Source organism: Macaca nemestrina, chromosome 9, assembly GCF_043159975.1.
Source record: "Macaca nemestrina isolate mMacNem1 chromosome 9, mMacNem.hap1, whole genome shotgun sequence".
Taxonomy (NCBI): domain Eukaryota; kingdom Metazoa; phylum Chordata; class Mammalia; order Primates; family Cercopithecidae; genus Macaca; species Macaca nemestrina.
In genome coordinates, this window is record NC_092133.1 from 14,902,059 (window position 1) to 14,929,588 (window position 27,530).

The 27,530-nt window shown below is 44.1% G+C and overlaps 1 long non-coding RNA gene across 1 annotated transcript in view; it reads right to left on the reverse strand.

The window, feature by feature from the left end:
- Nucleotides 1–27,530, reverse strand: part of LOC105467658 (uncharacterized) — a 74,207-nt gene that overhangs the window by 28,763 nt on the left and 17,914 nt on the right. The window contains exon 2 of the long non-coding RNA XR_979061.3: nt 3,979–4,199. This is a non-coding gene — a long non-coding RNA (uncharacterized lncRNA). The remainder of the gene's footprint in view (nt 1–3,978; nt 4,200–27,530) is intronic.

Here is a 27,530-nt window from a genome sequence, read left to right on the forward strand (position 1 = left end):
GGAGTTCGAGACCAGTCTGAGCAATATAGTGAGATCCCCATCTCTACACAAACTAATAAAATTTTTAAAAAAGCAAAGAGGAATAGATGTTCATTTGAATCAACGTATACAATTTTGGTGGAAGGGCTATGTGTATCTGAGAGCGGCAAGACCAGACCAAGTGATGTAAGGCGAGCAGGTCCAGGATCAGAGGCTCCTGCAGGCTCCATAAGAATGAGGGGCCCTAGGACACAGGCTGTACCTGTGTGAGCGGCCCCTGTCAGCCACCCCACCATGCCCTTTTCCCTTCCCCAATCATGCTCCAGACACGTCTGGACTTTCTTCCAGGCCTTGCTAAGGGCTCATGACCGTCACCCATGCTCTATCTCTTCCTGGACCCCTCTTTTCTGCCCTCCACATGGCCAGCTCCTTCTTATCTTCGGGTCTCAGACAGGCCTTTCCTCCCTCTATCCTCCTCCCCACTCTTCCAAAGGACACTCTGCCAAGTCCTTCAGAGCATCATTCCGTCCTCATTAACATCTGTTTGTTTGTTTTGTTTGCTGTCTACCTTCCCTGCCATAGGGTGTCAGCACCACGCTCTGCCTGTCAGCGCATTGCCCAGTGCACAGGGCCTCATGCAAGAGTCACTTGGTAGATGTGGAATAAAGGCATGCATCTGGCTGGGGGCAGTGGCTCATGCCTGTAATCCCAGCACTTTGGGAGGCCGAGGTGGGCAGATCACGAGGTCAAGAGATCGAGACCAGCCTGGCCAACATGGTGAAACCCTGTAGGTACTAAAAGTACAAAAATTAGCTGGGCGTGGTGGCGCATGCCTATAGTCCCAGGTGCTCGAGAGGCTGCGACAGGAGAATCTCTTGCACCCGGGAGGCGGAGGTTGCAGTGAGCCGAGATCGTGCCACTGCACACCAGCCTGGCGACAGAGCAAGACTCTGTCTCAAAAAGAAAAAAAAAAAGGCATGCATCTGTGAATGAAAAACCAAATTAGGAAAAGGGAAGGAGGAAAGAAAAAATTAGAGGGGATCTTCAGTGAAAGTAAATAAGTCCTCCGCTTCACCAGGCAGCACCAAAGAGGAGTGTCCACTTCTCGGGGAGATCAGGCTACACCAGCCACTGCCGCTTCCTGACCTAGGAGCTCCTGGTCCCTCTGAGGAGGTGGATCCTGTGAGAGGGTAGTTGCTATGGAGGTGGAGCTGAGAGGTGATTTCTGGCTGCTCCCAAACTATGCCAAAGAGGCAGAGAGATGTGGTAAGTGTACAAGAATGACACAGGAGTTTATGGGAGTTCAATGCCTCTCTGACCAGCCCGAGAATAAAGCATTAGGGAAAAAGGCATTGGGGAGAATTTGCCAGGAATTCTTAGCATCAAGCAGGAGGCTACCCACTTAATGTTTGTTACGGCGTTAGAGGCTGTCCTCAATGGGATAATCAGATAAGCATTTTTCTTTTTTTCCCGAGACAGAGTCTTGTTTTGTCGTCCAGGATAGAGTACAATGGCATGATCTCGGCTCACTGCAACCTCCGCCTTCCAGGTTCAAGCAATTCTCCTGCCTCAGCCTCCCGAGTAGCTAGAATTACAGGCGCACACCACCATGCCCAGCTAATTTTTGTATTTTAGTAGAAATCATGTTTCACCATGTTGGCCAGGCTGGTCTCAAACTCCTGACCTTGTGATCTGCCTGCCTCAGCCTCCCAAGTGCTGGGATTACGGGTGTGAGCCACTGCACCTGGCCCAGATAAGCTTTTTAAACCACTGATACCCCTCATCGCTCTGTTACAGGAGATAACAGATGTAGACTGTCATACACTAGCTACTGAGAAAAATAATTTGAGCTGCCCCCAGGTGGTGCTGCCTGCCAGCCAACTGTTCACTGTGGGCAGTCGCTCTCTTTGTTCAACAGAATATGCACAACTATTTGAAAATTTTACTGTACTTTGTCCATGTTGTTTTACAAAAACAAGTGGAAAGCAGAAAAAAAAAGAGTAATCTCAAAGATAAGCAATATAAGTTTTCTATGCTTAATACACTTGCTTCCAAAATGGAGATCAGTGACCAATCTTTGGGTTCAGTTGAATGCTTACTGGACTTAAGTGGGTCTACTATAGACTTAATGGCAAAGGAAAAGAAAAACATAAAATAAAATGCTATACACATGTAATTGGAATTTAAAACTATTTTGGACCTCTCGGAATCAGGGCCACTACGAGCTAAATGGTGTCTTGTGCAAATTGGGAAAAGGAATTCCTTTCTTTTCTGGATAAGTACAACTCTACATCAGGATACACATGTGGATTTCAGTCTAACCCTTGGTCAGATGCCCTTGTATAGTGTACAACCTTACCAACGGTACAGTGCTGCCTGGGATGGAACAACCACTTATAATGCATAAGTTATTGCACTTCTATACAGTTAATTTGATACATATTTTCATATTTATAAAAGCAGAGGACTGCCAGTGTACAGTTTCTCTGTTCACTTGTTAAATTAGAAGGCTTGTCTCATATTTGAGACATCCCTATGTAATTTGAGAATGCAGGATCAATAACTATGAAAAATTGCCTGAAGGACAAGACCAGGGTTCACATTCCCTTCAGCAATCCTACTGCCTTCTTAGGACAGGAGCTGCTCTTTACCTTGTTTCCTAGTTATTTGGATGGCTTCTTCTTTCTTCTACTAGATTGTCAACTCTCTGAGGGCAAGAGCTGTTTGTCTCATTTGTCTCTTTACTTCTAGCAAACAGTGCAGAAACTTGTGGGGGTTCGTTGATTTCACTTTGATAGACAATGACAAGAATTTCTGCAGTAATTGTTGTTATAATGCAGAAGGGCTGATATATTTTCTCCAGGTGCTTGTACCTCTGAGCTTCTATAGCCTTCTGAGCATATGCAACACCTGGCTAACTGATTTGCTTTTATTTTAGAGGTTGATGGGAAAACCACTCAGACACCAGTAGGTGTTATGGCTCAGGGACATTTGTTAAGTATCAGATGTTACTCAGGACTGAGTCATGCCTTCTCAAAAGGCCTGCAATCAGAGACTGGTGGGTTCTAGTACTTTCGATGAATAGTGCATTTTTTTAGTGGGTTCTTTCCTATCCATGCCTGGGAGCATGGGCTGAGCTTTTGGAATAAGCCAAATGGGAGAAAGGGTCCGAAGTGGGAAGAAGGAAGCACCCACAGTAGCCGTACATGTGATGGGCTTTTGGGCAGCACCACAGACCGTGGAATGGAATGGCTTAGGTCCTCTTCATGAAGGTATAACTCGGGGATACACTTAGGAAAACTGCAGGACCCTCTCAGTTTGCCACACAATGGAGCTGCATCAGCTGGGAGCTGCCTCAAAGAGGAGTGAGTTGTGCTCATTTCCCGAATGTTGCCAATCTGGAAATTATCTTACGTTGGAAAAGCAACGACTGTTCCTGCACTCTCCTCCCATGTCCTGAAAACTTTGATTTTTTAAGGATATTCTGAGAAGAGTAAAAACCCACAGCTGCGGCCAGGTGTGGTGGCTCATGCCCGTAATCCTAGCACTTTGGGAGACAGAGACAGGTGGATCACCTGAGGTCAGAAGTTCAAGGCCGACCTGGCCAACATGGTGAAACCCTGTCTCTACTGAAAATACAAAAATTAACCAGGCGTGGTGGCACATGCCTGTAATCCCAGCTACTCGGGAGGCTGAGGCAGCAGAATCGCTTGAATTGGGGAGGCGGAGATTGTAGTGAGCCGAGATCACGCCATTGCACTTCAGCCTGGGCGACAAGAACAAAACTCTGTCTAAAACAAACAAACAAAACAAAACAAACAAACAAGAAAACCCCACAGCTGCTCCTTCTAAGCTATGTTGTATGCCGCAGGCCCTTGGGTAATGCGTTTCCACTCCTCCCCAGATAGCATACTACTCATTTTCACTTAATGTCTCTGTTCTTGAAACTGCCCATCTCACCCAATTTTCTCCCATCTCACAGTCAGGAATAATGCTTACCTTGTTCAGCAAGTGGAGTACAGGCTCTTGGGTGGAGGAAATGTATTCACAATTTACAGATAAACCTCACAAGGTTGTTTCTGACCAGCAGCTGCTTTGAAAGTGACCCTCTCCTCAAACTCCACCAGATTGTGCCGATTGTGTTCTGTGTTGCCTTTCTCGGCTGCTTTCTGGATCCTCTTGGGCTAGGAACAGTTCCTCTTGGGCTCCATGCTTATTTTCTGTAAAATGAGCAGGAAGTCAATGTCTCCTAAAGTCTTGCCATTTCAAAGTGTGCTCCTGGGACAAGGGAAATGTGCAGCCCTCTGAAACTTGCAAGAAATGCAAAACAAACAAACAAAAAACAACAGCAGCAACAACAACAACAAAAACCCAAACCAAAACAAAACGGAACAAAAAATTCAGGCATTGCACCAGAACTTCAGAATCTCTGTCCCCAGGTGATCAGCTTGTACGTGGAAGGTCAAGAAGAGCTACTCTGAAGTCCCCTATGGCTATAAAGCTTTATGATTCTGTGGGAAGGTATCCTGTAGCAACAGCCAAAACACATTGAGTCCTTAACTCCGTGCCAGGGATTCTTACATGAGCTCATCTCATCATCAGCACAAGCCCGAGGCAGGAGTAATCATGATTCATATTTTACAGGTGAGAAAGCTGACACTTGGCTCAGAGAAACTGGCTTCCTTGGCAGAGGTCACCCAGCTAATTGGGTACAGAGCTCAATCCACTGTCAGGTCAGCCTGACTTCAACCTCCCCTCCATGCAGCGTTTCCTCAGGGGTCCAAGGCCAAGTTTTGGGGAGTGATTGACCTTTGAACTTTGTATTGTCAGATGATGAGTTTGCCAGGTGGTGAGTGGGAGAGAGACATTCCAGGGAAGAAAAGAACCAGACAAGTGGCCCGGGGCAGGAGAAAGCTGGGCAAGTCCAGAAGGTGGTCTGAGGTTTAGTTTTAACAAAATGAATGTTAATTTGGTATGAGCTTGTTTCTGTTGAGCACAGGGTGGGAGGAGGGGGAGATAGTCAGGTTACCGAAATTACCAGCAAGTTTAGATGAAATCTAATGACATTTTAATGTGTTTTCTGAAAGTACTGTCTATTGAAATGAAATGTATCACACCAGTGAAGTATATTCATTGTTCTGGAGAAGGATCATTCTTGTAGATTGACTTTGCTTTTTGTAATTTTGCTGCCAATATGTAAGAAAGGTCAACTTCACCCTTGCTACTTGAAGCAGCTCCAAGTCAATAGAGCCTGGAAGTCTCTCTTTGGAAGGATGGATGTTACCAAGGAATCATATAGTTGAAATTCTTCCTGCACTTGCCAGGTTCTGAAGTTGTCCTCAAGGGGTCCCCATTTCACTGGGCAAAGGATCAGAGGGTCTAATGGAGAGGCCAAAAGTAATTTCCTAACATAGTAGAGCCACGGTAAAACCCTCAAAGTCTCAGAGCCATCCATTGGAGTGAACATTCTTTTTTTTTTTTTTGAAATTATTATTATACTTTAAGTTCTGGGATACATGTGCAGAACATGCAGGTTTATTACATAGGTATACATGTGCCATGGAGTTTTGCTGCACCCATCAACCCATCATCTACATTAGGTATTTCTCCTAACGCTATCCCTCCCCTAGCTCCCCACACCCCAACAGGCCCCGGTGTGTGATGTTCCCCTCCCTGTGTCCATGTGTTCTCATTGTTCAACTCCCTTTTATGAGTGAGAATATGAGGTGTTTGGTTTTCCCTTCCTGTGTTAGTTTGTTGAGAATGATGGTTTTCAGCTTCATCCATGTCCCTGGAAAGGGCATGAACTCATCCTTTTTTATGACTGAATAGTATTTCATAGTGTATATGTGCCACATTTTCTTTATCCAGTCTATCATTGATGGGCATTTGGGTTGGTCCCAAGTCTTTGCTATTGTGAACAGTGCTGCAATAAACATATGCATACATGTGTCTTTATAGTAGAATTATTTATAATCCTTTGGGTATATACCCAGTAGTGGGATTGCTGGGTCAAATGGCATTTCTGGTTCTAGATTCTTGAGGAATCGCCACACTGTCTTCCACAATGGTTGAACTAATGTATACTCCCACCAACAATGTAAAAGCATTCCTATTTCTCCACATCCTCTCCAGCATCTGATGCTTCCTGAGTTTTTAATGATTGACATTCTAACGGGCATGAGATGGTATCTCACTGTGGTTTTGATTTGCATTTCTCTAATGACCAGTGATGATGAGCTTTTTTTTCATATGTTTGTTGGCTGCATAAATGTCTTCTTTTGAGAAGTGTCTGTTATAACCTTTGCCTACTTTTTGATGGGGTTTGTTTTTTTCTTGTAAATTTGTTTAAGTTCTTTGTAGATTCTGGATATTAGCCCTTTGTCAGATGGATAGATTGCAAAAATTTTCTCCCATTCTGTAAGTTGCCTGTTCACTCTGTTGATAGTTTATTTTGCTGTGCAGAAGCTCTTTAGTTTAATTAGATCCCATTTGTCAATTTTGGCTTTCGTTGCCATTGCTTTTGGTGTGTTAGTCATGAAGCCTTAGTCAATGCCTATGTCCTGATGGTATTGCCTAGGTTTTCTTCTAGGGTTTTTATGGTTTTAGGTCTAACATTTAAGTCTTTAATCAATCTTGAGTTAATTTTTGTATAAGGTGTAAGGAAGGGGTCCAGTTTCAGTTTTCTGCATATGGCTAGCCAGTTCTCCCAACACCATTTATTAAAAATAGGGAATCCTTTCCCCATTGCTAGTTTTTGTCAGGTTTGCCAAAGATCAGATGTTTGTAGATGTGTGGTGTTATTTCTGAGGCCTGTGTTCTATTCCATTGTCTATATATCTGTTTTGGTACCAGTACCATGCTGTTTTAGTTATTGTAGCCTTGTAGTATAGTTTGAAGTCAGGTAGCATGATGCTTCCACCTTTGTTCTTTTTGCTTAGGATTGTCTTGGCTTTATGGGCTCCTTTTTGATTCCATATGAAATTTAAAGTAGTTTTTTCTAATTCTGTGAAGAAAGTCAGTGGTAGCTTGATGGGGATAGCATTGAATCTACAAATTACTTTGGGCAGTATGACCATTTTCACGATATTGATTCTTCCTATCCACGAGCATGGAATGTTTTTCCATTTGTTTTTTGCTCTCTTATTTCCTTGAGCAGTGGTTTGTAGTTCTCCCTGAAGAGGTCCTTCATATCCCTTGTAAGTTGTATTCCTGTGTATTTTATTCTCTTTTTAGCACTGTGAATGGGAGTTCTGGAGTGAACATTCTTTAAGCCCATCTTTAAAGAGTTTGTCAGAGGTCCTCACTCAGGGATGAATCATTTGGATAGAAATGTGAGAAAGAAAAGAAAACCAATACACCATTCTCTGTAACTTGGATTTTCCTCTTTTGAGGAGGTATCTGAATCATCTAGGAAGAATTGAACTATAAGGAACAAAACCTGCAAAGAAAGGTGGCCTAAACCATGAGGACAGGTACCAAGTAGCCCTGAGTTAGGGCAGCTCCAAGGGTTGCCAATTGGGTGGGTTTTCAATGACATTTTGAACTTGGGCTCTTCCCAATCTGTCTTCTTCAGCCTGTTGGTTTGTCCTCTTCCTGGCCCCCTCATGGTCCCAAGATGGCGGCAACAGTTCCAAAAGTCTACTGGCATGATGAAAGGAAGAATCATCTCATGGATCTCTTTCAAAGAGGAGGGAAGCCTTTCCAAAAAGCCCCTCAGCTGACTCCTCACACCTCATTGGCTGTAACTGTGTTATATGCTCTCTCTTCAACCAATTGCCAGCAAACTGCAATTGGTTTGGATTAGTGAAGATTTTTTCCCCTATAGTTGAAGAGGGCACCTTCCCTGAATGCTTGTCCAGGCTAGGCAGAGGGTGAAATCCTGAAGAAAATCAAGGTTCTACCAGCAGCAAAGAATGGATTTGGGTAGGTAACCAATAAGAGCTGCTATTAACAATCACGTATTAAGGACTGGCGTGGTGGCTCACGCCTGTAATCCTAACACTTTGAGAGGCTGAGGTGGGTGGATTGCCTGAGCTCAAGAGTTCAAGACCAGCCTGGGCAACATGGTGAAACCCTGTCTCTACTAAAAATACAAAAAATTAGCTGGGCCTGGTGGCACGCCTGTAGTCCCAGCTACTTGGGAGGCTGAGGCAGGAGAATCTCTTGAACCTGGGAAGCAGAGGTTGCAGTGAGCCAAGATTGCACCACTGCACTCCAGCCTGGGCAACACAGTGAGACTGTCTCAAAAACAAAACAAACAAAAAAACCAATTACGTTAAAAATAACAGAACATTTCTTCAACTTCTGAAATCAAGGGGTGTAATATTCAACTATTTTATGGAAATGCTGCATAACAAACAGCCACAACAATTTCAGAGGCATAAAACAATAATAGCCAATTGAGCTCATATCTCTGTGGGTCAGCTGGAGGTAGTCTAAAGTAGACTAGGCCTGGCTGGACATGGCTCAGCTCCACCTGACTCTTACCCTTCTCCTGCAACCACAGACTGGCTTGGGCATTTTCTTCTCACCAAGATGGTCGAGGTACCAGAGCCCAGGCCCAGAGTGTAGGTCTGTTCCAAGCCTCTTCTTGCATCATGTCTGCCAACATCCCATTGGGCAAAGCAGGTCTCGTGGCCAACCATGGCACTGGTGGGGTGGAAAGCCAATGCCCACTTCATGGAAAGTACCAGAGGCAAATGACAGAGGGTGTAAATACAGGCAAGGGTGACAAACTGGAGTCAGTGATGCAATCTACCACCCAAGAGGAAAGAAAGAAAATATTACATTGAAAATAAAATTGGGCCAGGTATGGTGGCTCATGCCTGTAATCCCAGAACTTTGGGAGGCTGAGGCGGGTGGATCACCTGAGGTCAGGAGTTCAAGACCAGCCTGGCCAACATGGTGAAACCCTATCTCTCCTAAAAATACAAAAAATTGGCTGGGCAGGGTGGTGGGCACCTATAATCCCAGCTACTTGGGAGGCTGAGGCAGGAGAATCACTTGAACCCAGGAGGCGGAGATTGCAGTAAGCCGAGATCGTGCCATTGCACACCAGCCTGGGCAACAAGAGGGAAACTCCATCTCAAAATAAATAAATAAATAAAAATAAAAATAAAAAATAAAATAAAAGTAAGGGTAACTTTAAAAATCCTTTTTTTTTTTAAAAAAAAAATGCACTTTAAAGATTTAAAATCTTTCTTTAGAGTATAAAAGAATTAGAGGATATTCAGGTACACAAACATTAAAAAGTTGTATGTGGGTATGTGTGCATACATAGCAAAGGATCTCAAAAGCAGATTTTTCTAGCTCTGAATGCCACCACTACCTATTGTTCTATTAGCACTATATATTAGGGTATCAGTTTCACAGAGCTAACTACTCCCATTGCTCCCTCTCCCCCTCTTCAAAAGCAATCTGTACAGTGTATATTGAGGAAATAAACGAAAACCACTGAAATGAGAACATGCAAGGTGTTTATCTAGAACAGAAACTCAAAGGCAGGCAGGGGAATGGGGGAAGCTTTATGGTGAAGAGAAAGGAAGATTTCGTGTGTACTTTGATTGGAGGTTGTTGGCACAGGGAAGCTGGAGGCAGACTAATTAGAAACAGGGCATTTTATGTGATTGGTCCTGAGGTGGTTGGAAGCAGGGGCAAAAAATAGGGAAGCTGGCAGTTGTTGCCCAAGACCTGACTTTTCTGGCTGATTGTTGCAGAGGCTGTGGTTTGGCTTCTGGTCAAGTTACTGCTAAGTTTGTGGATCAGAGGTCCACAGTCATCTAAGGTCTGGCCACTGTCCATTTGTATATTCAGTCTCTCAAGACACATCAGAGAAAGCTCCAACTCCTCAGCATGGAATCAAGAGCCCTTCACACTTGACTCCAAGCAAGGTGGGGTTTCTGATCCTCTCTCCTGAAATCAGAGCCACCCCTATCCACAGACACATCCAGATCCCACCTCACCAAACCAGCCATGGCAGATCTGCCATGTCCCCCGTATAGAGCATGTCTTTCTCATGCCATACTTTCGCCTGAACTTGCCTTTGGCCTGAATACCTTTCCATTGCTTTACACCTGTCCATCAAGAATGGGCCAAGAGCCTGCACCCTGCACCTTTTCTCAATCTCTTTTCCTCCACCTTATCCGGTTCTACCCCAAACAGAATTAATTGCTTCTTTCTCTGTGGTCCCTGAACTATTTATATGTACATTTATTGGAGTAGGGGAACTACATTGTGCTAAAGGCATTTGCTACTGCTTTTTCCCTTCCCCTATGCTACGAATACCATGAAGAGGAACATTATGCTTTATCTGTTTCTAGTATAGGACTCTGCAGATAGTAGTCTCACAACAAAGGCTTTTTTGAAGGAAGAACAGAGGAGGAAAAGAAGGAAGCAAAGAAGAGGGAAGGAAAGGAAGGTCATACATAGGGTTGATAGATAAAATATGGGATACCCAGTTAAATTTGAATTTCAGATGAATAACAAATAATTTTTAGTATAAATATGTTCCAAATATTGCATTTGTAAATTTTTTTATTTTGAGACGGAGTCTCGCTCTGTCACCAGGCTGGAGTGCAGTGGTGCCATCTCGGCTCACTGCCAGCTCCTCCTCCTGGATTCACACCATTCTCCTGCCTCAGCCTCCTGAGTAGCTGGGACTACAGGCGCCCGCCACCAAGCCTGGCTAAATTTTTTTTTTTTTTTTTTTGTATTTTCAGTAGAGACGGGGTTTCACCGTGTTAGCCAGGATGGTCTTGATCTCCCGACCTCGTGATCTGCCCACCCTGGCCTCCCAAAGTGCTGGGAATACAGGCATGAGCCACCATGCCCGGCTGCATTTGTAAATTTTTAAATATTCTGTGGGACATACTCATACTAAAATACCACTTGTCCACTATACAAAACAAATTCATCTGGGCCTCCTGTATTCTTCTTTGCTAAATACAGCAACTCTGGTCAAAGGGCAAACACCTAATTAAATGTTATTATTATTATTATTATTTGGGGGCTTTTCTTTTTTTAATGTCAGTCATTTTTGGGAAACAGGTGGTTTTCTGTTACATGGATAAATAATTTAGTGGTAATTTCTGTCATACAAGCAATGTACACTGTACTCAATGTGTAGTCTTTTGTCCCTCACCCCCCACCACCCTTCTTCCTGAGTCCCCAAAGTCCATTAGGTAATTTTTTTTTTTTTGAGGTGTAGTCTTGCTCTGCTGCCCAGGCTGGAGTGCAGTGGCACAATCTCAACTCATGGCAAGCTCCGCCTCCTGGGTTCACGTGCCTGCCACCATGCCTGGCTAATTTTTTGTATTTTTAGTAGAGATGGGGTTTCACTGTGTTATCCAGGATGGTCTTGATCTCCTGACCTCATGATCTGCCCGCCTTGGCCTCCCAAAGTGCTAGGATTACAGGTGCAAGCCACCGCACCCGGCCCTGCATTATGTCATTCTTATGCCTTTGTGTCCTCATAGCTTAGCTCCCACTAGTAAGTGAGAACATATGATATTTGGTTTTCCATTCCTGAGTTAGTTCACTTAGAATAATGGTCTCCAACTCCATCCAGGTTGCTATGAATGCTATTCACATGAGTAATATTCCATGGTGTACATATAACACATTTTCTTTATCCACTCATTGGTCAATGGGCATTTAGACTGGTTCCATATTTTTGCAGTTGTGAATTGTGCTGCTATAAACATGTGTGTGCATATGTCTTTTTCACATAATGACTTATTTTCCTCTGGGTAGATACATAGTAGTGGGATTACTAGATCAAACGGTAGATCTACTTTCAGTTCTTTAAGGAATCTCCATTCTGTTTTCCATAGTGGTTGTACAAGTTTACATTCCCACCAGCAGTGTAAAAGTGTTCTCTTGTCACCAAATCCATGCCAACATCTATTATTTTTAAATTTTTGAATTATGACGTTTCTTACAGAGTAAGGTGGTATCTCATTGTGGTTTTAATTTGCATTTCCCTGGTAATTAGTGACGTTGAACATTTTTTCATGTTTCTTGGCCATTTGTATATCTTCTTTTGAAGAACTGTCTATCCATGTCCTTTACCCACTTTTTGATGAGGTTATTTGTTTTTTCTTGCTGATTTGTTTCAGTTCCTTGTAGACTCTGGATATTAGTCCTTTGTCAGTTGCATAGTTTGTGGATATTTCCTGCCATTCTGTGGGTTTTCTGTTTGCTCTGCTGGTTATTTGTTTTGCTCTGCAGAAGCTTTTTAGCTTAATTAGGCCCCATCTGTTTAATTTTGTTTTGTTGCATTTGCTTTTGGGTTATTGGTCATGAACACTTTGCCTAAGCCAATGTCTAGAAGAGTTTTATCCAAGTTATCTTCTAGAATGTTTATGATTTCATGTCTTAGATTTAGGTCTTTGATCCACCTTGAGTTGATTTTTGTATAAGGTGAGAGATGAGGATCCAGTTTCATTTTTCTACATGTGGCTTGCCAATTGTCCCAGCACCATTTGTTGAATAGGGTGTCCTTTCCCCACTTTATGTTTTTGTTCACTTGGTGGAAGATCAGTTGGCTGTAAGTGTTTGGCTTTATTCTAGGTTCTCTATTCTGTTCCATTGGTCTACCTGCCTATTTTTATGCCAGTACCGTGCTGTTTTGGTGACTATGACCTTATAGTATAGCTTGAAGTCAGGTAATGTGATGCCTCCAGATTTGTTCTTCTTGCTGAGTCTTGCTTTGGCTATGTGGGCTCGTTTTTGGTACCATATAAATTTTAGGATTGTTTTTTCTAGTTCTTTGAAGAATCATGGAGGTATTTCGATGAGAATTGCATTGAATTTGTAGATTGCTTTTGGCCCTATGGTGATTTTCACAATATTGATTCTATCCATCCATGAGCATGGGATGTGTTTCCATTTGTTTGTGTTGTCTATGATTTCTTTCAGCAGTGTTTTGTAATTTTCCTTGTAGAAGTCTTTCACCTCCTTGGTTGAGTATATGTCTAAGTATTTTATTTTATTTTATTTTATTTTTTTGCAGCTGTTGTAAAATGGATTGAGTTCTTGATTTATTTCTCGGCTTGGTTGCTGTTGGTGTATAGCAGTACTACTGATTCGTGTACATTGATTTTGCCTCCTGAATTGATCTTGAAACTTGACTGAATTCATTTATCAGATCTAGGAGCTTTTTGGATGAGTCTTTAGGGTTTTGTAGGCATATGATCACATCCTCAGCAAACAGCGACAGTTTGACTTCCTCTTTACCGATTTGGATGCCCTTTATTTCTTTCTCTTGTCTGATCGTTCTGGCTGGGACTTCCAGTCTATGTTGAATAGAAGTGGTGAAGGTGGGCATTCTTATCTTGTTCCAGTTCTCAGGGGCAATGCTTTCAATTTTTCCCCATTCAGTATGATGTTGGCTGAGGGTTTGTCATAGATGGCTTTTATTACCTTGAGGCATATCCCTTCTATGCCAGTTTTGCTGAGGGTTTTAATCATAAAGCGATGCTAGATTTTGCCAAATGCCTTTTCTGCATCTGTTGAGATAATCATATAATTTTTGTTTTTAATTGTTTATGTGAAGTATCACATTTATTGACTTGCGTATGATAAACTATCCCTGCATCCCTGCTATGAAACCCACTTGATTATGGGTGTATTATCTTTTCGATATGCTGTTGGATTCAGTTAGCTAGTATTTTGTTGCAGATTTTTGCATCTATGTTCATCAGGGATATTGGTCTGTAGTTTTCTTTTTTTATTATGTCTTTTCCCGGGTTTAGAATCAGGATGATACTGGCTCCATAGAATGATTTAGGGAGGATTCCCTCTTTATCTTTTGGAAGAGTTTCAATAAAATTGGTACCAATTCTTCTTTGAATGCCTGTGAATCCGTCTGGTCCTGGACTTTATTTTGTTCACAATTTTTTTTTAACTGTTTTAATCTTGTTATTGGTCTATTTAGAGTTTCTATTTCTTCCTGATTTAATCTGGGAGGGTTGTATATTTCCAGGACTTTATCCATATCTAGATTTTCTAGTTTGTGTGCATAAAGGTGTCCACAGTAGCCTTTTGTATTTCAGTGGTATTGGTTGTAGTATCTCCCATTTCATTTTTAATTGAGCTTATTTGGATATTCTCTCGTCTTTTCTTGGTTAATCTTGCTAATGATCTATCAATTTTGTTTATCTTTTCAAAGAACCAGCTTTTTGTTTCATTTATCTTTTGCATAGGTTTTGTTAGTTTGGTTGTTTCAATTTCATTTAGTTCTGCTCTGGTCTTGATTGTTTCTTTTCTTCTGCTGGGTTTGGGTTTGGTTTGTTCTTGTTTCTTTAGTTCCTTGAAGTGTGACCTCAAGGCTGGGGCACGTTAGCCCTGCCACCACACCCAGCTATTTTTCTGTCTCCTTGTCTGATGTTTTCTCACCCCAAGCCAATACCACTGCCCTGCCAACTGCCAGAGTATCCTCAGATTCCAGGAGCACTGCCTATTATTTTTTTTAATTATTATTATTTTTTGAGACTGGGTCTCACTCTGTTGCCCAGACTGGAGTGCAGTGGTGTGATGTTGGCTCACTGCAATCTCTGCCTCCTCAAGCAATCCTCCTGCCTCAGCCTACTAAGTAGTTGGGACTACGGGTGTACACCACAATCCCTAGCTCATTTCTATATTTTTTGTAGACATGGAGTTTTGCCATGTCATCCAGGCTGGTCTCGAACTCTTGAACTCAAGCAATCCTTCCGCCTTGGCCTCTCAAAGTGCTTGGATTACAGGCATGAGCCACCACACCCGGCCCCTGATTAGATTTGAAAGTAGTCTGACTCCAAGGCCCAGAGAAAGTCTCTTTGGTCCACTTTTCCCTTCCCCATTTGCAAGAACTCTGCCATGGGGCTGGTCAGGCTTTACTGCCGTTGGGCTGACATGATAACCCACCAAAAGGGTGGCTCCTTTTTTGGAGATCAGAAACTAGGCTGGTGGTTGCCTGGAGAGTGCTTTGAAGCATCATAGAGGAGAGGAAATGCATGGAATTGTTGTGGGAAGACAAGCAGAAGGAAGCATAGGGCCCGTTTTCTAAGTCTCAGGCATTTCCTTCTCATGGAAGATGTAAGTTAACTGTGGAGTACAAGGAGGAAGCCTTCCGTGATAAAGCATGGTGTTCAGAGGAGCCCTGCATAGTCAGGAAGGAGGAAAAGACAAAGGCTGCTCCACACGGTGCCCCACCTCTCATTCTGGACCCCAATTCATCCATTGACATTGCAGGGAGAACGTGTGCAGTGGGTTGAATGAGGATCCTAAAAACCTGCGAATGTGACCTTATTTGGAAACGGGGTCTTTGCAGACGTAATTCAAGATTTTGAGATGAAGTGGTCATCCTGATTATCCAAGTGGGCCTGAAATCCAATGACACGTGTCCTGATAAAGGACACACAGAGGAAAAGACAGACACATGGAGGAAAAGGTAAAGTGAAGACAGAGCAAAGCCACCGAAGCCAAGGAATGCTGATGGCACTAGAAGCTGGAAGAGGCAAGAAAGGAGCCTCTCCTGGAACCTTCAGAGGGAGCGTAGCCCTGCCGACACCTTGATTTTGACTTCCAGCCTCCAGAACTGTAAGAGAACAAATTTCTATTGTTTTAAGCCACTGAATTTGTAGTAATTTGTCATGACAGTTGTAGAAAACTAATGGGACATACGAGTAGAGTCCTAAAGCCCAGCCTGTGGTCAGGGAGGTGGAGAGGGAGCTGAGGATGTCCTCCCCAAAGGCCACAAGCTCATGTGAATATAAAGCCTTTTTTGGTTTCTTTTGAGTAAATCACTCACAATCCCATAGATTTCCTTTTTTCTTTTTCTTTTTTTTTTTTAGACAGAGTCTTGCTCTGTCGCAGGCTGGAGTGTAATGGCCTGATCTCAGCTCTCTGCAACCTCTGCCCCCTGGGTTCAAGCAATTTGGGTTCAAGTGATTTTCATGCCTCAGCCTCCTGAGTAGCTGGGACTACAGGCATACACCACCACGCCTGGCTAATTTTTGTATTTTTAGTAGAGACGGGGTTTCACCATGTTGGCCAGGCTGGTCTTGAACTCCTGGCTACAAGTGACCCGCCTGCCTCAACCTGCCTGGGATTACAGGTATGAGTCACCGCACCCAGCCAGATTTCCAATGTTATAGAAGACCAAGCCCTACTTACCAGATACTTTTATGTAAACTATTCAGTTGCTACTAACATTGGGCATAAGGCATTGTTTTACATTTTAATATCATGTACAAAACCACTTTTTTTTGATAAAGCAAATCAGTGGTTTCCAAGTGGGGTGCTCAGTACAATCTGCTGGGTTGTGTGAAAAATATTGGAACTTTGGGGCTAAAAAATAAGAAAGCAATTATATTTTCCTAATCTTTTAATATTCAGAAGATGATACTTTCAAGGATCATTTCTATCATTTGTTACTAGAAAAGTTTCTCTGAATGTGTAGAACACCAAAAAGTATTAAAAATTAAAAAAAAAACACAAAGCATAAAAAGGACTCAGCTTGACAGTCATAGCTTTCCTCAGAGGCTCCTTTGTCACCCACGGCACAGGTGCACCATTGAAGGCTCTATGATGTCGGGGCCGGTGCTGGTAACCTCACCACCTGCACATCAACACTCAAGGGAATCTGAGATAGTTTGGTCTATTTGCAAGTGGGTAGATGGATTTACAAACTACACAACCTAGATCCTTTTTTGTTTTTGTTTTTAAAGAGACAGGATCTGGCCCTGTCCCCCACACTGGAGTGCAGTGGTGTGATCTTAGCTCACTGCAGCCTCGAACTCCTGGGCTCAAGTAATCCTCCTGTCTCAGCCTCCTGAGTAGCTGAGACTACAGGTGCATGCCACCACACCCAGCCTTTTCTTTTTTTTCGTGGAGATGAGGTCTCTCTGTGTTGCCCAGGCTAGTGTCAAACTCCTGGCCTCAAGAGCTCCTCCTGCTTCAGCCTCCCAATTGCTAGGATTTACAGATGTGAGGCACTGCACCCAACCCATGATCTAGTTTTACCTAAATTGGTCTTTACAAAATGAAAATATGGTTTCAATAGATTATTATAGATTGAAGATTAAAGATAATACTAATAGTACAAGTCCCAGAAAACCATAAGAAATTGGCAGAGCTTATGTGGCTAGTGTCAGCTCTGTATCAGCACATTATGAGGTAAAATGAAATCTGCCAAGAAGTCAGCTTCTTTGCCCCCCAAACTAAAATGATCAAGAGGGTCCCTTGAAAGATGGATTTACGGCCACTGTCATTCATAATGAGCTCACCCTTAGTGTGTATTGTGCCTAGGAATATTATTTATTAATAGTAAAATGCCATCAAAGCACCAAAATATTATATCTTTAACTCATCTTTAAAATTTTTAAATTTAATGAAATGTATATGTAATGTATACATAACTAACATATTACATCTTTAACTCATCTTTTAAAAATTTAATGAAATTTATATGTAATGTATACATAAATATGCGTGTATTAGAGCTGCAAGTTTTTTAAAAAATAGAGATTTCTATGGACCGAACTGTGTTCCAACAAATACATATGTTGAAGCCCAATGCGACCGTATTTGGACATGGGGCTTTCAGGAGGGAATTCAGGTTAAATGAGGTCATAAGGGTGGGGTCCTAATCAATCAAATTGGTGACCTTGTAAGAGAGGGGTGAGAGAGAGATTGTACTCTCTCTCCACGTGCATGCACCCAGGAAAGGCCATGTAAGAATATAGCAAGAAGGTGGCCATCTGCAGGCCAGGAAGAGAGACCTCACCACAACCTAACCATGCCGGCACCCTGATCTTGGGTTTCCAGAACTATGAGAAATAAATTTCTGTTGTTTAAGCCATTCTGTCTGTGTTATTTTGTGACGGCAGCCTGAACAGACTAACACAGGGATATATGATCAAAAACATTTGGAGACCACTGAGGAATGAGTCAGTGTGGCTGGTTGTGGCAGTAACAGCTCCCACTTGTTCCTGGTTCCCTGGTTCCATGCCCTTGGGTGGTCCCCTCCCATGGACTCTGACCTTGTGACTTGCTTTGGACAATGGAAAAATAGCTAGAGGAAAGTGCTTGTGAGTTGGAGTTTGCCTTCTTTCTTACTGTGGGACTTTCTGGCACCTATTGAACAAGCCCATTGTACCCTTCCTGTAGGTTAAGAAACCATGGGGAAGGTGGCTGCAAACATCCCAGCTGAGGCCCAGGACTCATGTATTAGGCCATCCTGGATGACCCATGTATCAGGCCATCCTGAACCACCCACCTCTGGCTAACCTGGTCCAGAACACAAGCATTGCTCAGATCACCCATAGAGTCATGAGAAAGCAGAAACGTCTGTTGCTTGAAGCCACTAAGTTTCTGGGTGGTTATGGAGAAACAGCCAAGTCCTACAGTGGGGCAGGTACATCACAAGCTCTTTTGCCCGGTTTAAATGCCTTGTAGCCTCACAAATGGATGTTCATCAGATGTGTGACATTTCCAGAGCCTAGAATAGGACCTAGCACATATTAGATGCTCAAAAACATTTATTGAGTGAGTGAGTGAATGAAGATAAATCATAGCAAATACACATTGAACAGTTCCTAAATATGTTTACATGGATTTTTGCACTTAATCCTTTGCCCAAAATGTGAGGTAGGTACTATGATTTTCATGCCCATTTTAAGATGGGGCAACCAAAGCTTAGGGAAGTTAATTCCCTTGCCGGAGATTAGACCACTGGAAACAGCTGGGTAGGGACTGGGTCTCTCCCATCCTGCCTGTCTGCCTGCATAGTAGCCGCTTAGGTGCTGTGCAATACCACCAATTCTAGACTGCCTGTCCCTCTATATGGAATGAAATTCTGAGAATAAAAGCCAGAATTTTCAGAGTCCCTCTGTTGCTTAAGTTGTCCTTAGTTCATTGGACCCCTCCATGCATACAGTGGTGGTTGGGGTCTGATCACTTAGCTCTGAGAACCAGGTTTCTCATCATGGTGGCAGCTGTGTGCCTGGTAGGCCCTGCTTGATTGGGAAGAGGTCACCAATGGAGGTCGTTAGGAGTAAAAGACGCAGACCAGGAACTGGCTGCTTCCAGCGCTAGTACCTAGGAGGAGAGCCAGGCTGTGCTCCAGCTTGGGCTCAATGAGAACTAATTGATGCCAGTTGCAGTCCCTGGGACCCAGGTGGTGCCCATTATGCAAAGGAACAAAGCCAGCTCAGTAGAGAGTCTGCGCTAGGCAGGGCTTCTGCAGCCAATAGCTTTCCCTGGTAGCAGTCTGTGTGCGGCCTTCTGTCTGTCCGTCCTGACCTGCATTCATCTTCAGATAGACAGAAGCAGCACAGATTGGATTGGCCTGGTAGGGTCTACACACAGGGTGCACGCTGGGCCACTTGGGCTTGTTTACGGCAGGCTCCAGTCTGAAGGGAGCAGGTCTGGCAGCTTCTAGGAGAGGACTCTCATGTAACTGGCTAGTGTGCTCAGAGCTTTACATGAGGTTATTCTTTCAGTCCTTGACGGGAACGAGCTCCCAGTTCCAAGTGTTCCCATGCTGTTATTCTCCATTACAGTATACTATTTGCTATGATGATTTTGTGTATTTATTTGCTTTCTTTATCATCTCTTCCCCATTGGGCTTCAAGTTCCATGAAGGTCAAAGTCTTACCTTTTTCTCCATATCTTCAGCATAACATCATGCAAATAGCAGATGTATAATAAAAATTTGTTTTTTTTTTTTTTTTTTGAGATGGAGTCTCATTCTGTCACCCAGGCTGGAGTGCAGTGGTACAATCTTGGCTTACTACGAACTCCACCTCCCGGTTTCAAGCTATTCTCCCGCCTCAGCTTCCAGAGTAGCTGGGATTACAGGCGCATGCCACCAAGCTCAGCTAATTTTTGTATTTTTAGTATAGATGGGATATCACCATGTTGGCCAGGCTGGACTTGAACTCCTGACTTCAAGTGATCTGCCTGCCTCAGTCTCCCAAAGTGCTGGGATTATAGGCTTGAGCTATCACGCCTGGCCTTGTTTGATAAATTCTTGAAGAAAGACATTTTAATTTTTTATTTAATAAAAGCAAAACTGAAGTTTAGCAATGTTGGGTAACTTACTCGTGGTTACACAGCTAGTAAATCTTAGGAACTAAATTCTAACTTGGGTTCAACTGACTGTGAAACCTGTGAGATTTTCTAAAGCATGAGGTAGGTACCACCTGTGGTAGGAGAGAGAATTTAAGTCCTGCACAAGCACATTTAAAAAAATATTAAATTATAATGCAAAAGTCATTTCCTTTCCATTTATCTTTCAGTTCTGATTATTTCAATAAAATAATTTTTCCAAAAGGGAGCAGGCCTCGAGCTCAGAGCCAGGCTAGAAGAATGAGGTTTGGCTGTGAGAGGCAGAAAGCTTGAAAAGAGTGGTGTAACAAGATAAAGTATGTTTCTTTCTCGTGTAAATGAACCAGAGGCAGGCAGCCTAGGGTTGTAAAAGCAGTTCTATGATTGTCAGCAATGTACTTCATTGCTCTGGCATCCGCATTAGAATCTACTCTATAGCCTGAGATGGTTGCTGCAGCTCCTGCCATCATGTCTATCTTCTTTTTTTTTTTTTTTTTTTTTTTTTTTTTTTTTTGAGACGGAGTCTCGCTCTGTCGCCCAGGCTGGAGTGCAGTGGCCGCATCTCAGCTCACTGCAAGCTCCGCCTCCCGGGTCTATGCCATTCTCCTGCCTCAGCCTCCCGAGTAGCTGGGACTACAGGCACCCGCCACCTCACCCGGCTAGTTTTTTGTATTTTTTAGTAGAGACGGGGTTTCACCGTATTTAGCCAGGCTGGTCTCGATCTCCTGACCTTGTGATCCGCCCGTCTCGGCCTCCCAAAGTGCTGGGATTACAGGCTTGAGCCACCGCACCCGGCCTATCATGTCTATCTTCTAGCCATCAGGAAGAAGGAGAAATTCCTGCCTTGTTCTTTCAGGACCACTTCCTGGAAGTCATATGCAACAATTCAGTTTATAGTCCTTTAGCCACTAGGAGAATTGAAAAAGGAAGGAATGGAGGGAGGAGGAAACAATAATTATGTTCCCATCACTGTATTAGGAGCCTGGCTTTCATAAGGCCCATGGGCTTGTTGCACTTGGCAGAGTCTGTAAGCTGGAAGCTTTGATCAGAAGATCAAGAAGTGCTTGGTTGTTGGACAGTCTGTACGCTGGGACTTGCCCTGTGGTTCTGGGTCCGAGACTGATGAGGAGAGGAAGTCACTGTACTGGGCCTTGTGAGGGAGGAGCAATTTCCTTTTCTCCCCAGGATTTATATGTGGGAGGAGGGGCTGTTCCCCTTATTATGCCTCTAAGCCCAGTGAAGGGGGAAGATTGCCAAAGAATCCCTATAGAGTTCAGGGGTACCCTCAGGGGGCAAAGCCTGGTACTCCATCCCGGTCAGATAATGCCCAGGCCCTGGACTTGCTGATCTCTGAATGCGCCGACCTCTGGATGGGCCTCATTGAGCAGGGGAGAAGAGGGCAGACAGTAGGCTGGGGCAGACACTTGTCCACCCATGTGTGGCCCTGAACACCCATATGTGTGAGTTTCCCAGGCGTCCAAGGTACATGGTGGAAGGTTACATCCACCAGCAAGAGGCTATGGGTGTAACTGCCAGTGAAGATAGCTCAGGTGTGTGGTGGAATAGAGCTAGATTGCTCATGTTAGGGAATTAGGCAATGGAAGGCCCCCCTTGGATCTAGGTGAACTCGTGTCTGCATCCCGTAAGGCACCAGCCTCTGGAAGCTGCCCCCAGTAAGGGTTAGCCCTGTAAGCAACACCCACCAACCCTGAGGAGACTGCTGTCCTTTATCCTGAATTTCTGGCTCCCAGCTCCTACTCCTAAAAAGCTGGAGAAGAGAAGGGGAGGGTTGTCCCAGAGACAGACCAAGCTTCCCTCCACCCCTAGGTCATAGAGGAGGAAGACGGGAAGGCAGATTGCTTGACCTCGTGCAAAACCCTGTAGCTGCGAGCCCATCTGTGGTGGGGAGGGGGGTCACCTTGGAGTCAGATAAGAGATTAGAGTTCTAAACCAGACGGGGCTGAGCTTCAATAAGGAAAGGGATCCGAAAGTTCTGAAATCTGCCCAAGATCTTGTGAAGTGATGGGAAAGGAAGGGTTAACAGAGACTGGTTCATTCTTTGATTTGCCAAATGTACTTGCCACATACTATGCGCTAGGCACTGCCAAGGGCACAGGTCTCGGCCCTCATCAAGCAGCAAGAGAGACAGATGATGAAAAATAAACACACACTCCAGGGTCAGGGAGTGAAAAGTGCAATGAGGGACTAGGAAGGGCATGGAGGGAGACAGCCACCTTCCCAGGAAGGGGTATGAACAAGGACTTGAGTGAGGGGGGAATTCCTGTGACTGCTTGCGGAAAGACCCAACTAAGGTGGACATTTGCACTTTCTCCCTTTTCCCACTGGAGGTGGCCCACCCAGCCTGGTAGAGTCTCCCTGAGTGTGTCAAAACCGGCTGGTAATAAGGATCTCAGATTCCCAAACCCAACCCTGGGATTCTGACCCAGTTGCATAGGGGGAAGAGGCAGGAACCTTTCCCCAAACTGCTCATCTGAGTCTGATCATCTGAAAGTCCAAGAACCACTGATTGACTCAATCATCACATCTGCTACTCACTAAGCCCCTGCTAGACTGAGGAGGGAGTTGGAACCATTGGTACTGGGAGCTCTTACTGTGTATCAGGTACTCTAGTAAGCACTTTATCTGCATTATCTTTAAAAAAAAAAATCATTGTGACAACAGTGAGTACTATTCTACCCATTTTATTTTTATTTTTTAAAAACACAATTAGTACATTGATTATTCTATGCATTTTGTAGCTGAGGAAACCGAGGCTCAGAGACATTAAATAACTTGCTTGAGATCACAAGGTGACATGGTGGAGCCAGGTTCTGACCTGGGCATCAAACTGTGGCCCAAAGATGAGACAGAGATGCACTAAGGAAGGAACCAGCCACACAAGGCAATAAATTCCAGGTGACAAATAGGAGTGGAGCATGCACAACTTAAGATTCCAGAGGACAGAAAGAAGCCAGTGAGGTCTGGATGTTGAGATGTGAGGGCTGGGCCATCTCCAGTGGGGAGTGGAGTACAGGAAAGGAGAAGCAGGCAGAAGATGATGGTCTAGATCCAGAGTGTGTGGAACAGTTGCAGGAGAGAAGCAGAGACCAGAGACCATGTGGGCCCTGGATGGGGAGGTGGAGATAGTGAAACTGACCCAATGTCCCATGATCTTTTATTTTATTTTTTATTTTTATTTTTTAATACATAGAAATGGACCCTTTTGGCCTTAAAGCTCGAAACTTACATTTGTTTTATCTGAGTTCCTTCCTGAGGAAATGACCTTCAGGCCTCTCAAAAAAGGTATCAGGCCAGGCACGGTGGCTCACACCTGTAATCCCAGCACTTTGGGAGGCCGAGGTAGGTGGATCACTTGAGGTCAGGAGTTCAAGACCAGCCTGGCCAACATGGTGAAACCCCGTCTCTACAAAAAATACAAAAAAATTAGCCAGGCTTGGTGGCGGGCGCCTGTAACCCAAGCTACTCGGGAGGCTGAGGCAGGAGACTTGCTTAAATCCAGGAGGCGGAGGTTACAGCGAGCTAAGATTGTGCCACTGCACTCCAGCCTGTGCAAAAAGTTCAAAAAAAAAAAAAAAAAGTAATCAAGAACTGAAACTCATCAGATCACCCTATCTAGACAAAAAGACTCCAGGCCCTTCATTCATCATGATTGGTTCCTTCCCCACCTACTTCCTGTTTTCTTACACATTGTTACATTTATTCCTCACTGTATAAACCCCTAGTTTTGGATGGTCAGGGAGACGGATTTGAGCCTGAGCTCCTATCTCCTTGGGTGCAGCACCCGATTAAAGCCTTATTCTGTCATCCGAATGATTGACTTTCTGTGTGGCAAGCAGCAGGACCTAGACTGAGCCCCTGATGTTTCTGTAACAGTAGTACTTGCTTTGGCTCCCTATGGTAAGAGACAAGGATCCCTGTCCTAGGGTGGAGAGATAAATGGAGGCTGGGGACCAGAATTTTCCTGGAAACTAATAGGAGACACCTAACCAGAGGTTTCATGTTCAACGTAGCTAAAGATAGGAACTCAATGCAAAAACCAAAATGGTGAAAGTTCTCTGCCTCTATATTTGTGGCACCTCCATTGACTGGTACTCAGGGACATGCATCTTCTCTGCCCCCCACCTCCCTTTGCTATGCCTCTGATCATTTGCAGGAGGCTTGGAGGTATTTTGTTTTTCTGCCTCCAGCATTCATGAGATCTCGGTAGTCTTATAATAAACCCTGCCTTCTGCTTCAGTTAGTTTAAATGGTTTCTGATCCTTGCAACCGACATATCCCTGTCTAGAATAGAAATAATGGGGAAAAAAAGAATAGAATAGAAATGACAAATATGGTTTCTGATATAGGCAAGTTGAGATGTAGGAATGGACCATACATGTGGAACTCTACCAGGAAGCTAGGGATTGAGCGATAGTTCTTGAGTGATGCATTAGTTAAGATAACACCAGGTGCTGTGGCAGAGAAAGCCTGAAAACCTCAGTCGCTTAACACAAGGTGATTTCTTGTTTGTACCACAAACGTGGCTATTTGTGTTCAGGCAGCCTTCACCCAGGAAGCACATCCTTCCTTCTTGTGGCTCCTCCCTCCCGTATATAACCTTGGAGTCCTCTGCGGTCAACTATGCCTAGGCCAGGCCTGTGGGAAGCATCCTGCCCAAATGTGACAAAGATCCCCTCCACTCACTTGCCATTGGCAAAAACAGGTTTTCAGTCACATGATCCCACCAAAATCCAAGGGAGCTGATGCCATGGAAAATAATATGGCTATTCCTCAAAAAGTTCAATAGAATTACCATCTTGACCCAGCAATTCTATTGCTGGAAAATTCTATTTCTAGGTTTCCATCCCCAAGAATTGAAGACAGGTGTTCAAACAAGTACTTGTACACCAGTGTGTGTAACATTATTCACAACAGCTCATAGGTGAAAAGAGCTCAAGTGTCCATCAGTGATGAATGGATAGACAAATTGTGGTCTACCCATGCAATGGAATATTATTTAGCCATAAAAAGGAATGAAGTGCTGATATATGCTACAACGTGGATAAACCTGGAAAATATATTAAATAAAAGAAATCAGGCACGAAAGGCCACATATTGAATGATTCCTTTTATAAGAAATATCCAGAATAGGTCAATCCATACAGATAGCAGTTTGGTGGTTGTTAGGGGCTGGGGAGAAGGAGGACTAGGGAGTAATTACTTAGTAGGTATAGGCTTTTCAAATCTTGGAGTGATTGAAGGTGTTTTGGAAGTTGATATAGGGAGTGGCTGCACAACACTGATTATACTAAATGCCACTGGTTGGCCCACTTTAAAATGGCTAATTTCATGTTATGTGAATTTCATCAGAATTTTTTTATTTTTATTTTTATTTTTTATTTTTATTTGTATATTTTTTGAGACGGAGTCTCACTCTGTGCCGGGCAGTGGCACAATCTCAGCTCACTGCAACCTCCGCCTCCCAGGTTCAAGCGATTCTCCTGCCTCAGCCTCCCAACTGGCCGGGATTACAGGCACCTGCCACCACGCTTGGCTAATTTTTTGTATTTTTTTTTTCTTTTGAGACAGAGTTTCAATCTTGTTGCCCAGGCTGGAGTGCAACGGCGCAATCTCAGCTCACCACAACCTCCCCCTCCCAGGTTCAGGCGATTCTCCTGCCTCAGCCTCCTGAATAGCTAGGAATACAGGCATGCGCCACCATGCTTGGCTAATTATTGCATTTTTAGTAGAGACAGGGTTTCTCCATGTTGGTCAGGCTGGTCTCGCACTCCTGACCTCAGGTGATCTGCCCTCCTTGGCCTCCCAGAATGCTGGGATTACAGGCGTGAGTCACCATGCCCAGCAATTTTTTTGTATTTTTAGTAGAGACGGGGTTTTGCCATGTTGACCAGGCTGGTCTCGAATTCCTGACCTCAGATGATCCACCTGCCTTGGCATCCCAAAGTGCTGGGATTACAGGCGTGAGCCACTGCACCCGGCCCATCTGAATTTCTAAAAAGGTAGCAAGAGGGCTGGAAAATGTTGTCCCTGGCTGGACAGCTGCTGCTTCCTAATGATGACCCCACAATCCAGAAGAAGGTCACGTATCTTTGGTGACCAGCTAAATATCTGTGTGCACATATCTGCCTCACACTGTCCCCAGAATACACACCTTCTCCCCAAAGGAAATATCTCAAAGACCTCTTAGGTCATATCCAGCTCAAACCTGAGGATGTGCAGTCCTCTGTTGAGTTTGGATGCAGCTTCTCTTGCTTTGGTGACACATAAACTAAAAGCACAAGTTATCCAAATGACTCCCCACTGCCCCCACCTCAACACCCAGCATACGGAGGCAGAGTAGAAACAGCATGATGGCCCAGTGCAGTGGTTCACGCCTGTAATCCCTGAGCTTTGGGAGGCAGAGGCAGGTGGATCACCTGAGGTCAGGAGTTTGAGACCAGCCTGGCCAACACGATGAAACCCTGTCTCTACTAAAAATTCCAAAAATTAGCTGGGCATGGTGGTGGGCACCTGTAATCCCAGCTACTCGGGAGGCTGAGGCAGAAGAATTGCTTGAACCTGGGAGTCAGAGGTTGCAGTGAGCCGAAACCATACCACTGCACTCCAGCCTAGGCAACATGAGCAAAACTCTGTCTCAAAAAAAAAAAAAAAAAAAAAAAAAAAAAAAAAAAGAAGAAAGAAAGGAAGGGAGGAAGGAAGGAAGAAAGGAACAGCCAGCATGACTACTGGCCGGGCGCAGTGGCTCACGCCTGTAATCCCAACACTTTGGGAAACTGAGGCAGATGGCTCACTTGAAGTCAGGAGTTCAAGACCAGCCTGGCCAACATGAAGAAACTCTGTCTCTACTAAAAATACAAAAATTAGCCAGGTGTGGTGGTGCACACCTGTAGTCCCAGCTACTTGGGAGGCTGAGGCATGAGAATTGCTTGAAAGGGAGACGGAGGTTGCAGTGAGCCAAGATCGCGTCACTGCACTCCAACTCCAGCCTGGGGGACAGAGTGAGACTCCATCTCAGAAAAAACAAAACAAAACAAAACAAAAAGGAACAGTGCAACTACACTACACACTTGAATTCAGAAAGGAAAGAATGGCAGACAGCAGCCACTGGCTATGGCAATTGTGAGATCCTGCAAAGGCAGGCACTGGGGAGGTGAGACCACTGATGGAATCCCTCCATTAAACCCCATTCTGATTCCTAGAAGAAGCACCCGAATCCATTGTTCTTGGTGGCCCTGACCCCACCCTTTGGGAGATTCCTCCTTGATCATTATTTCTTGGGCCACATCTAAAGTTAGTACTGGGGAGTTTGCCCCTCTTAGAGAGTGCACAGTGTGTGTAAGCCAACTTCCTGCCTGTGCAATCCATGGGGCCCAAGGATTGTTTAATGCTTGAACAGTCAAAACCTTTCCTAGTTTCGACTTGTCTTTTCTTTGGCA